Raw genomic sequence first — 12187 nt, forward strand, 5'->3', positions numbered from 1 at the left:
TCATGTTATGCTTACAACAGCTCTGGGGATGGGGCACGCTATTATCCCCATTTTATAGATGAGGAAACAGGCAGAGTTTAAGTGACTGCCTCGTGTTCCACAGCTAGTAAATATTTGAGGATGGATGTGAACCTAGGTCTTCTTGACTCTAGGCCCAGCACTCCATCCCACTGTGCCACCTAGCTGCAATGAGCCAAGTTCATATTCAGCTCCATCATTAGCATTTTTATCTTCCTCTCCTCTGTCTCAATGACCCCACTCCTTAGATTAATGCCCCACTCCCATACCTAGTAAACTCATGGAGACTAGGCCTGTGTCTTATCCATCTTTATATTCCTAGCACCTAGCACTGGGTTGTGAACATTGCAGTTGTTTAATAAATGTTTGTTGAATTAAATTAGATTGGTCTCTTGGATCTAGGCTCTCATCTAATGATGGCTGATTACAACAGCCTTTTATCCAGGTTCCCTATCTACAGTCTATCCCCTTTGCACAGACCTGCCAAAACCATCTTTCACAAATATTGTTTCCATTATGTAAGAATTTAATGAGTTTAAGTAAGTAATTTGGTAAGCCCCTACTAGAGAGCGTACATGTTTATATATAATGTAAACTCAACTCATAGTAGCATTCAAGATCCTCCAGCACCTACAGCCTCTACACTTCTTCAACCTTCCTCTCATTACTCCTGAATTAATCTACTCCCTTCCAGTCAAGCCCAACACTCATAGGCAGGCTGATGGTGCAATGGATTGAATGCGTTAGACCTGGAGTCAGGAAGACCTCAGATTACATCCTGCCTCTCTTAGCTTTGTGACCTTGGGTAACTCATTTAACCTCTCTGAGCCTCAGTTTCTTCATCTGTAAAAGTAGGAGGTTGGACTGAATGGTCTGTAAAGTTGCTTCTAGCTCTATATAGAAGATTCTCCTCGAAATCTCAATTTTCTTTGACAATTTACCTCCCTTCCTTTTGACAATACTGTTATTATTTAAGACCAAGATAGACAATTCACCCCACCGCTTCCTAGAACTCGGTGAAATACTGTTGGTAAAGTGACATTCGTGATATTGGAAATAAGCAGGAAATGGAGTATTTTGGAGCCTTAACATGATCTCCCTATTTGGGAATTGACAAATAGAGCAAAGGTAGTTCTATTCAGTTGTGAGCCAAAATTGACAGGTCACATAAATTAACTTTGGTACATAATTGGAGTGCAATTTGCAATTTTTACTTTTTAAAAAGCAACCTAATTCAGGAGCTAATTAGATTTGTTTCAACAGGTGATTATTGAATACTTAGGGTCTTAGCACATTAGACTGACAGCATTTGTTCATTTTTTAGAGGATATTTGGTCAAACATATGATTTGGAAGAAAAGAGAAAAGTATTCTTAAAAGGAAGTGAAAGTAGCCCTCTTATAGAAATCGTGGGTCCTTTAAAGTATTATGATTTATTATAAATTATCTAAAGTGAAATCTGGAGCGACTGGAGATTTCTATATATATATGATGAAAACCATACTAAGGTGGCAAAGAATTAGAAATGGAGGGGATGCCCATCAATTGGGAAATGGCTGAATAAATTGTGGTAGGTGACTGATGGAATTGTGCTATAAGAAACAATAGATCTAAGATATTTCCAAAGGACCCATGATAAAAAATGCTATTCACCTCCAAAGAGAGAGAACTGATAAACTGAATCCTGATTGAAGTATACTTTTTTTAAACTTTATTTTTCTTGGGGTATTTTGTATTTTTCTTTTGCAACATGGCTAATATGGAAATATCTTTTGCATGACTTCACATATATAATTGATATCATATTGCTTGCCTTCTCAAGGGGTGGGGAAGGGATGAGAAGGGAGAGAATTTGGAACTCAAAATTTTTAAAAATGAATTTTAAAAATTTTACATGTAGTTGGGAAATATTTTAATAATATTTTATTTTTCCCAATACATGTAAAAAATGTTTTTTTAACATTTGTTTTTTAAAATTTTGAGATCCAAATTCTTTTCCCCCTTCCCTCTCCTCCCCCCTTCCTGAGGTGCTAAGCAATTTGATATAGGTTATTCATGTGTAATCATGAAAAATATATTTCCATATTAGTCACATTGTGAGACACAGACAACCTCTCCCCCAAAAGAAAATGAAAAATAGTATTCTTTGATTTGTACTCAGTTCTTTCTCTGGAGGTGGATAGCATTTTTCATTATAAGTCCTTTGGAATTGTCTTGGATCATTGTATTGCAGAAATACCTAAGTCATTCACAACTGATCATCATAAGATATTGCTGTTACTGTATACACTGTTCTGGTTCTATTCACTTCACTTTGCATGAGTTTATGTTAAATCCAGGTTTTTCTGAAATCATCTGCTTGTCATTTCTTATAGCATAATAGTATTCCATTACAATCATATACCACAACTTGTTCAGCCATTCCCCAATTGATGGGCATTCCTTCAATTTCCAATTCTTTGCTACCACAAAAAGAGCTGCTATAAATATTTTTGTACAAATAGGTCCTTCCCCTCCCACACTTTTTTATCTCTTTGGGATACAGACCTAGTAGTGATATCGGCGGTAGGGGGGGTGTCAAAAGGTATGCCCTTTGGGCATACTTCCAAATTGCTCTCCAGAATCATTGATCAATTCACAACTCCACTAACAATGCACTGTCTACTTGGGAAATATTTAATGAAATAAATAAAAATATATAAAAATACTGTAATGATGATCAACTGTGAAAGACAACTACTCTGATTAAGACGATTCCGAAGGGACTCATGATGAAAAATGTTACCCATCTCTAGAGAGAGAAAACTGATGAACTCTGAGTGCAGATTGTAGCATATTTTATTTACTTCCTTTTTTTCTTGCTTTGTTTTGACAACATGGCTAATCTAGAAATACGTTTTGCTTGATTTTCCATTATTAATGGGTATCATATTAATTGCCTTCTTAATGGGTAGGGGAAAAGGCAGTGGGAGGAAAAGAATTTGGAACTCAAAATTTAAAAATGAATTAAAAATAAATACTTGGGGAAAGTGTTTTAATTAAAAAATTAAAAAAGAAAAAGAAAACAACACTAAAAGGAATCCATAAATACTGTGATAGCTTCCTATTATAGGCCAGAGCTGACCAGGCCAGGATGATAATTCAAGTTCAATATTGGAATAAAAGGAAACCCATCTAGATTTGTTAATAAAAGGTGATTTACTTATCCATAGCATGGGAAGGATATTCAATAAGGATATTCATTGAAAACACTGTGTTGTTTCAGTTGCGTGCAGCTCCCCTGCTTCTGAGTTGCTGGTGGTCTATGGGTCAAGCATCAGGGTCCAGCTGTAGCTACTTGTGGCTTTTTATACTCAGGCAATTAGGAAGCCACATTAACAGCTTGAGCCTCAGTCACCAGAGCCAATTAAATCTCCAAGACAGTTTCACTGCTTAATTAAGGATACTGTTCCCACTACATTTGTGACTGGTGGCATTCTGAGTAAGACTATGAAGTAATCCATGCTTAGTGTTGCAGGAACTTGTGGGTTTTTCAGACAGTAGGTGTAATTATTGCTCCAATATTCCCCCAAATGCATGAGCCTGCAAACCAGAACAGGTACCCAAAAATTGAGCCAGTGGAGTATGATTCTGTGACTTTCTACTACAATGGAAATTCAGTAAAAAAAAAAGAACCAGACCATTTGACTGTTATGTTGTTATTTATCAAAATGTTTATTGGAGCTTCTTTTTAGAATTATTTCCACAATTTTAAATTTAAAAGCCAATAAAAAAAATGCTGTCCCATTACTGGTCTTAACCAGCTTGGTCACCTACTTTAAGTTTGGCTACAAATGACTTTTGGCTATTTCAAAAAAAACAAATCCATTCTTACATATGTAAATATGTGCATATGTATGTGTATATACAAACACACATATACCGCCACTATTGAAGTTATTCAATATACTACTGGCTCTGAAGGCATTTTCAAAGGAATAATTCCTAAAATGTTTCAAATAATGTCAATATCCATGGAATGTGTATGTCTTCCCAAGATGACTTTGTTTTTAAAAAATAATTTTTACAAGCATTTATTATCTCTCCCGCCCACTGACTCTCAACTGAACAATTAAAAAAAAAAACCCAAATATGCCTGACCAGGCAAAATAAATTCCCATATCAGCTATATTCAAAAATGTATATACAACATCATTTGTCCTCTGGACTCATGGGTCCATTCAGGATTCTGAAGGCTTTCAAAGTTGTTTTTCTTGACAATTTTGTCATTGTATAAATTGTTCTAGTTCTGCACATTTTCATTTGCTCCTTTTCATTTCTCTTCTGAGATCTATGCAATTTCCTCTGAAACTGTTCATTTCGTCATTTCTTATGACACAATAATATTCCATTACATTCATAGACCACCATTTGTTTAGCCATTCTCTAACAAGTGGGCACCCCTTTAGTTTCCAGTTTGTGGCAACTATGAAGAGCTAGCGGGGAAAAGCTGCGCATGCACAGTTTAGTAACGTTGGGGGCATAGTTCCAAATTGCTTTCCAGAATGGCCAGACCAATTCACAGGTCTACCAACAGTACACAAGTGTGTTTGTTTGTATTTTTCCTCTTGTCATCTTTGCAAATTTGGTGAATGTGAGGTGGAATCTCAGAGTAGCTTTAATCTGCATTTCTCTAATTATTAATGATTTGGAGTATTTTGTTGATAGCTTGGGCTTCCTTCTTTGAAAACTGTTTACATTTTTTGACTATTGCTCTATTGGGGAATGGCTCTTAATACAAGGTGATTTCTTTGAAGGGGACAACCTCATTCAGATGTTCTATATCCCAGAAAGTTCTGGGTTGTTTTTAAAAAAGGAGTTATATGACTTTGTACCCGTATATAGTACACTCCTGACTTCACTAAGTGATGCCCCTAAATTTGGTTCTGCCACATTCTCATATCTGGTCAAACCCTTCACATTCCAATGACTCTGAACTTCCATAGATCATTATCCAAACCCCATTCCTCATCTTTTTTTTTTTTTTAGGCAATTGGGGTTAAGTGACTTGCCCACAGTCACACAGCTAGTAAGTGTCAAGTGTTTGGTCTGAGGTTGTCTTTGAACTCAGGTCCTCCTGACTTCAGGGCTGGTACTCTATCCACTGTGCCACCTAGCTGCCCCAATTCCTCACCTTCTAACACCTGATTCCTCATTCCCCTCCCTTTCAACCCTTCTACCCCCAAATTTCATCTTAATTCCTTCAACTGTGCCCTCTGGAACACCTGTTCCATAGGCAATAAACTTCCCTTCATCTTAAATCTATTTCTCTCCCACTCCTTCCAACTACTAGCTCTTACTGAAACCTGGCTTCCCCCTGATGATATAGCCTCTGTGGCCACACTTGCCAGTACTGCACTTCGTTCATTCTTCTCAGCTCATTGGTCGAGGCAGGGGAGTTGGAACACTCCTTGCCACCCCCCCCAACATTGCCACTTCCAAGCTCTCCCCCTTCCTCCATCACTCAGTAACCTCTCTCTCTCTTTTCTTTTTTTTTGTGTGAGGGCAATTAGGGTTAAGTGACTTGCCCAGAGTCACACAGTTGGTAAGTGTTATGTGTCTGAGGCTGGATTTGAACTCAGGTCTTCCTGACTCCAGACGGTGTTTTATCTACTGCATCACCTAGCTGCCCCTAACCTCTCTTCTTTTGATATTCATGCTATTCACATCTAGCAGCCAATCAAAATCCTGGTAGTTATTGTCTATAGATCACCAGGTCATTCCCCTTCCTTCCTCAATCGTTTTGATACCTGGTTTACAATTATTCTCTCCCCCCCAACTCCTGCACTCATACTAAGGGACTTCAATATATATATTGATTCTCCTTCAAATGCCCTAACCACTCAGTTCCCCAACCTACTCACCTTTCATGAACTACTCCTCCACCCCACCACAGCCACATACAAAGATGGTTACACCCTTGATCTTGCCATCACCCACAAATGTATCACCTCCATTTTCTTTTTTCTTTCATTTATTTGTTTGTTTTTAGCATTTTTCAAAATTTTGAGTTCCAAATTTTCTTTCTTCTTCCTACCTATTCCCCATCCATTGATAAGGCAATATGATATCAATTATACATGTGAAGTTATGCAAAACATATTTCTATATTAGCTATGTTGCGAAAAAACCAATAAAAAGCAAGAAACATAAAGAAAGTGAAAAAAATGCTTCAATCTGCATTTACAATTCATCAGATCTCTCTTTCTCTGGAAGTGGATAGTATTTTTCATCATGGGTCCTTTTGAATTGTCATGGATCTTTGTCTTGATCCAAGTAGCTAAGTCTTTCACAGTTGATTATTGTTACAATATTTCTGTTACTGTGTACAGTGTTCTTCAGGTTCTGCTCACTTCACTTTGCATCAATTCATATAAGTTTTTCCAAAACCATTGCCCTCATAATTTCTTATTAGCACAATAGTAATCCATTACAGTCATATACCACAACTCATTCAGCCATTCCCTAATTGATGGACAGCCCTCAATTTCCAGTTCCTTGCCACTACAAAAAGAACTACAATAAATCTATCTATCTATCTATCTATCTATCTATCTATCTATCTATCTATCTATATACACATACATACACATATACATTTTTCATTTTCTTTGGTCTCTTTGGGATACAGATCTAGTAGTGGTATTGTTGGGTCGAAGGGTATGCACAGTTGTGGTTTAGATTTTTTTTTTTTAAGTAATCAGGGTTAAGAGACTTACCTAGGGTCACACAGCTAGAAAGTGTAAAGTGTCTGAGGTCACATTTGAACTTAAGTCTTCCTATCTCCAGGGCCTGTGCTCTATCCACTGCACTGCATAGATGCCCTGTACACACAGTTTTATAGCCCTTTGGACTTAGTTCCAAAGTGCTCTCCAGAATGGTTAGACCAGTTCACAACTCCACCAGCAACGCATTAGTGTCCCTATTTTTCCACATCCCTTCCAGCATTTATCATTTTCTAATTCTGTCACATTAGCAAATCTCATAGGTGTGAGGTAGTACCTGAGAGTTGTTTTAATTCTCATTTCTTTAATCAATAGTACCACCTTCATTTCTCAAATCTCTTTATCCAACCATGATCTATTGGTTTTTCACCTCTCCCTCTGCCTTCCCTTATATAACACTACTCTTCATTTGCACTCTGACTTCCGATCTATTGACCCCTCAATTCTCTCCCAGGCCCTCTCCTCTGCACTGGCCACTCTCTCCTCTTCTTCCTCCATATCCTCAACTTCCTTGGTACTGTCAAAGCAACACTGTCCTCCCAGTCTCTTAGGCTCACAATGTAGGCATCATACTTGACTCCTATCTCTCACCTCCCACATCCAAACTGTTCCTATCCTGTTGATTTCACCTTTGCAACATCTCCTGAATATGCCCCTTTCTCTTCTCTAACACTGCCACCACTCTATGCAGGCCCCCATTATCTCACACTTGGACTATTGTAATAGCCTCCTGTTAGGGCTGCCTGCTCCAATTCTCTCCCGTTCCTATCCATCCTCCATTCACATTCCTAAAATACAGGTCAGATCATGTCACCCCTTACTCAATAAACTCTAGTGGCTTCCTATCATGTCCAGAATCAAATACAAAATGCTCTGTTTGGTGTTCAAAGCCTTTATAACCTACCCTCTTCCTACCTTTCTAGTTCTCTTACTCCCCAATAAGTACTCTTCCTAATCCCTCTTAATTCTAGTCATTTCCTTCTGTTAACTATTTCCCATTTATCCTGTATATAGTTTGCATATATTTGTATGTTGTTTCCTTCATTAGGTAAGCTCCCTGAGGGCAGGGCTATCTTTAGCCTCTTTTTATACCCCTAGAGCTTAGCACACTACCTAAAGAATATTATTGATTGATTCAATCAAGTGCTTTATTTCTTGTCCTCTTCTTGCCTGCCTTTGGATATTTCCTAGCTATTGGAACTTCCATCAGAGCCCGTTTTAAGGAACTGAAAGGAGATGAAACTAAAATATTTCAATTTTACTTTCTGTTAGCAACTCAAAAACAGCCTTGAAGGAGTTTGAAACAATTGGCTAAAATGAGGGTTGGGAGATTATGATGAAATCAGTGAAGCTGTTCACCTCTTTAAATTGTCCACTTGCCTAAGCAGAATGCATTTTTTATGGAATTACCAAAGTTAAACTAACATTTATTGAGTACTTACCATATAGAGATTTATTGGCCGATCAAACAGAAAATCCCTGCCCTAAAGGAACTTATCATCTAGTTTTAAATAAGGGATATATCTTTGAAGGATAAGAGAATAATTATAAAACAATAGACTAAGTTCAAAATGATCTAATATACATTAAATGATTAAATGCTGAGGATAAAGAAGTAATGAGCGTAGGTTGAAATTAATTTAAAGAAAGCTTCTTGGAGAAGATAGTCTTGAAGCCAGTGATGAACATGGGTTATCAGAAGAGTGGAGCACGTTCTAAGTAGAAGAATGGCATGGGAAAAGATATAAAAGCAGAAATGAGCAAATTGAGAGGACAGCAAACAGATTGACTTGCCTGCTAGGTGCTACAAATATGAAGATAGATAAAACACAGGACTCTAATCTTAGTGAGTCAACCACTCCTAGTAAGGTTCACTCTTACTCAAGGATTTTCCTAGGTATGGAGAGTGAAGTGTGGGTTACTGTGGTAAGAGCAGGATAAAAATGGCAGATAGGTAAATTGCAGTCAGATTATTTAGGATCTTGATTGCTAGCATCAGTAGTTTATACTTTATCCAATAGGCAACAGAGAGCCATGAAGGATATTTAAGTATCACATTTTTAATGTGTTGAGTGGTACGTGCAGGATGGATACATGAAGTATGGATTAGAAAAGGGACAGAACAGACACAAGAAAACCAATTAGGATGCTATTATAGCGGTGTATTGTCTAGGTAAAATGAGATTAAAGTTTACATTGGGTGATTACAGTGGGAAAGGAAAGAATGATGAGCTATATTGTGGTACTAGAATTGACAAGACAATGAAAATATTGACATGACTGAGGAATTTTGAAGCCTCTGAAAATAGATTTTTTTTGTTACAAGATCATAGGTTTCACAAATTTTAAATATTTCATTTAATAATGAAATTCACTTACCTTAATTATTACTGTATCACCTCATTATCGCTGATAAAGTGAGTTTATAAAGGAATAACCACAGACATCTTGAGGCAAATAGTCTTTTTGACACCCATCTCTAGCCCTAAGCTATCTAAGCTGCTGGTTATAGCTAAGTGGCTCCGTGCATTTCTTTGCTTCAGGTGCTATATTCCATATTCTTCTTTGGACACATTAGACTATCTTGTTCGACCTGAGAATTTCTTCAAGGAAGACACATATTCTAAATTAAGAAAAATTGCCCAGCTTCATTTGCAGAATATGAAACTGTATACTCAACCAGATAACTCAGTCCACCCTTCTTGAATCTACATACCCTATCCAGGGGCAGGGAACCTGTGGCCTCGAGGCCACATGTGTCCCTCTAGGTCCTCGGGTGCAGCCTTTTGATTGAGTCCAAGTTTTATAGAACAAATCCTTTTATTAACAGGATTTGTTCTGTGAAGTTTGGATTCAGTCAAAGGGCTGCACTTGAGGACCTAGAGGGCCACATGTGGCTTGAGGCCAAAGGTTCCCCACCTCTGCCCTATACCTTGTTCCAAATGGGAACAAACAGTTACTTCCTGCCTTAGATTTATTCACACCCTCTATTGAAAATCCTCTGGCAAAGAAAGTATTTTATTATGTGATTTGCATTAAACCTAATACGTACTGTATGCCTGGGAATTATTAAATCACAAAATTAAATTATTAAAGGACACTGAGGTTTAGGAACAGTTTCAAAATTACTCCACAAAGTAGGACAGCCAAATTTCCATGATTTTGATTTTTGGGTATGGTTGATCACTGCTGCTTCTCCCTTCTCCTCCTCACTTGGCAAAGTACAAAAAGTACAGTTTAGCATGATGGCCAACATTTCTCCAAATTCACTGGTGGGCTCGCCATCCCTGACTTAGGGTTTAGAAAGTGATGCGAGTCAGAGCTCCTTACCAAGCAGGGACTCTCTCAGATTTTAGCAGCCAATAAGCCCTTGGAATAGTGTTAGCACAACAGGACAGAGGAGTCATTCTTGAATTTCTTGGTGTAAGATTACTTTGTAAAAATTTTTGTGGACTATCTTGTGCTGTCCATGGGCCCATAATGGTTAGGAATTGTGAATCATAAGGGTCCAGAATTACTGATCTGAACCCTATGAAATAAAAAACCTTACTGAGTATCTTAGACCTTGGCCCTCTCTGACCCTATCAAATACTTACCCCTGCTTCCTCCAAAGGCTTTGACAAAGAATAGTTGCAATGAAGCCCCAAAGAATGATCAAATCAGGCCAGACCATGAAACAGGAGAAGGGCCGTGTGAGAACTTTGCTTACTGAAGACTGATTGAGCTCTCAGATTGCCTAACTTTTCATCTACCTTAATGCTTAGCTTGGAGGGAAGGACAATATGCTTGATGTTTCTCTAGTATTCAGAGAAATGCTCTAGGGACTGTGTTCTACAATCAGAAACTTCCTGAAAACTACTTTGCTGTCCATGAGAGTTTCTTGTTCAGTTGTCTGACTCTGTGACCGCATTTGGGGTTTTCTTGGCAAAGATACTGAAGTGGCTTGCCATTTCCTTCTCCAGCTAACATTACAGATGAAGATACTGAGGCAAACAGGGTTAAGTGATTTGCCCCAGGGTCACGTAGCTAGTGTCTGAAGCCAGATTTGCACTGAAGAAGATGAGTCTTCCTGAATCCCGGTCTGGCACTCTATCCCTGTGCCACCTAGCTGACCTATGAGAGTTTCTACAAAGCCCCTACCAACAAGAGATGTGATTGATTGATTCTTTTATGAAGGCAAACTAGGCCATCTTTTGTCTCAATTCTTGCCTATCCTTTTGTTTACTGAATGAGTGTTGCCTCAGACAAAATGAAACTTGGGAAAGCCCTTGGCTTAAAAAGGCCAAGGTCTCCCACTACATCCAGGGCCATCCCTAGTCGCCCTGACCTATGTCTTGCCACTGGACTCTGATGACTGGAGGACAGAGTGAAGCAGATGACTTTGCATAGCCCTGCCTCACTTAAGTCCAATTCATTTGCAAGTCATCACCCTCTTGATGTCATTGGTTCTCTTCTAGAAGGAAGGATGCACAATAAGAAATGTGCACTATAATTAGCATTGCTTGTTCACAGGGGTGACACCCAGCAGTGTCATACCATGATCCTTCCTGATAGGGTGTACAGCAAAGCTTACTGTTCCAACTGGATGACCTTGCAATATGTCTGTATCACCTTGTAAGAAATGCCAGGCAATATTTCCTAGTATCATTTATCATTTGCCATTTGATAAAGATTATCTTCAATAGAATGGACATATGGAAATGATAAAGAGAGGCAAAGTCCTCGAGCAAATTGCTTCTGAGCAAACTGAAGCAGAAACAGATCTGAGGGATGCCTCAAATCCTTTCATTGCCCAAGGAATTTGACTTTCCAATAGATGGTGGGAAAAATTCAGAGAAAATTTATTACCAGACTCTGGTCCATAACCTTTGACATACAAAAAGGATTAAGTATCTAGCCTAAGAAATCTCCAGGAAAGATCAAGTCACAGCAAAGACCTGAGGGATGTGTAACCTTGAAAGTGGTTAGCACAGTGCTTGGCACCTAGTAAGTGCTTAAATGTTTATTAATGTCCTTTGTTGATAGTTAACTTTAAGATGAGAAGATTAAGTGGAAAAGAGGGATGACCAAGTGGCAGGAATGTTAAAGTGCTTCAAATGTTTTCAGGGGCTATTTTGTGGGAAAGGGTGCAGATATCTCACAGAGCTCCAGAAAGCAGTCCTGGGACCAGAAGGTGAAAGTTCTAAAGAGATAAACTTAAGGAAGTAACAGTAGTACTTAACAGTTAGAGCTGTCCCAACAACTGAATGAACTGCCTCGGGAGATTAGAAATTTCCTAACACTGAACACCAGGGAGATTTTTTTGTATAGGGAAGATAGGAAGGACTTGCGATTTCTGTGAGTATTTCCAATTTTAGGAATCACAGCTTTTAAGTCTTCCACAAAGGAGGACGTTTGTATAGGTGG

Source organism: Phascolarctos cinereus, unplaced genomic scaffold (genome assembly GCF_003287225.1).
Source record: "Phascolarctos cinereus isolate Bilbo 61053 unplaced genomic scaffold, phaCin_HiC Scaffold_5;HRSCAF=322, whole genome shotgun sequence".
Classification (NCBI taxonomy): domain Eukaryota; kingdom Metazoa; phylum Chordata; class Mammalia; order Diprotodontia; family Phascolarctidae; genus Phascolarctos; species Phascolarctos cinereus.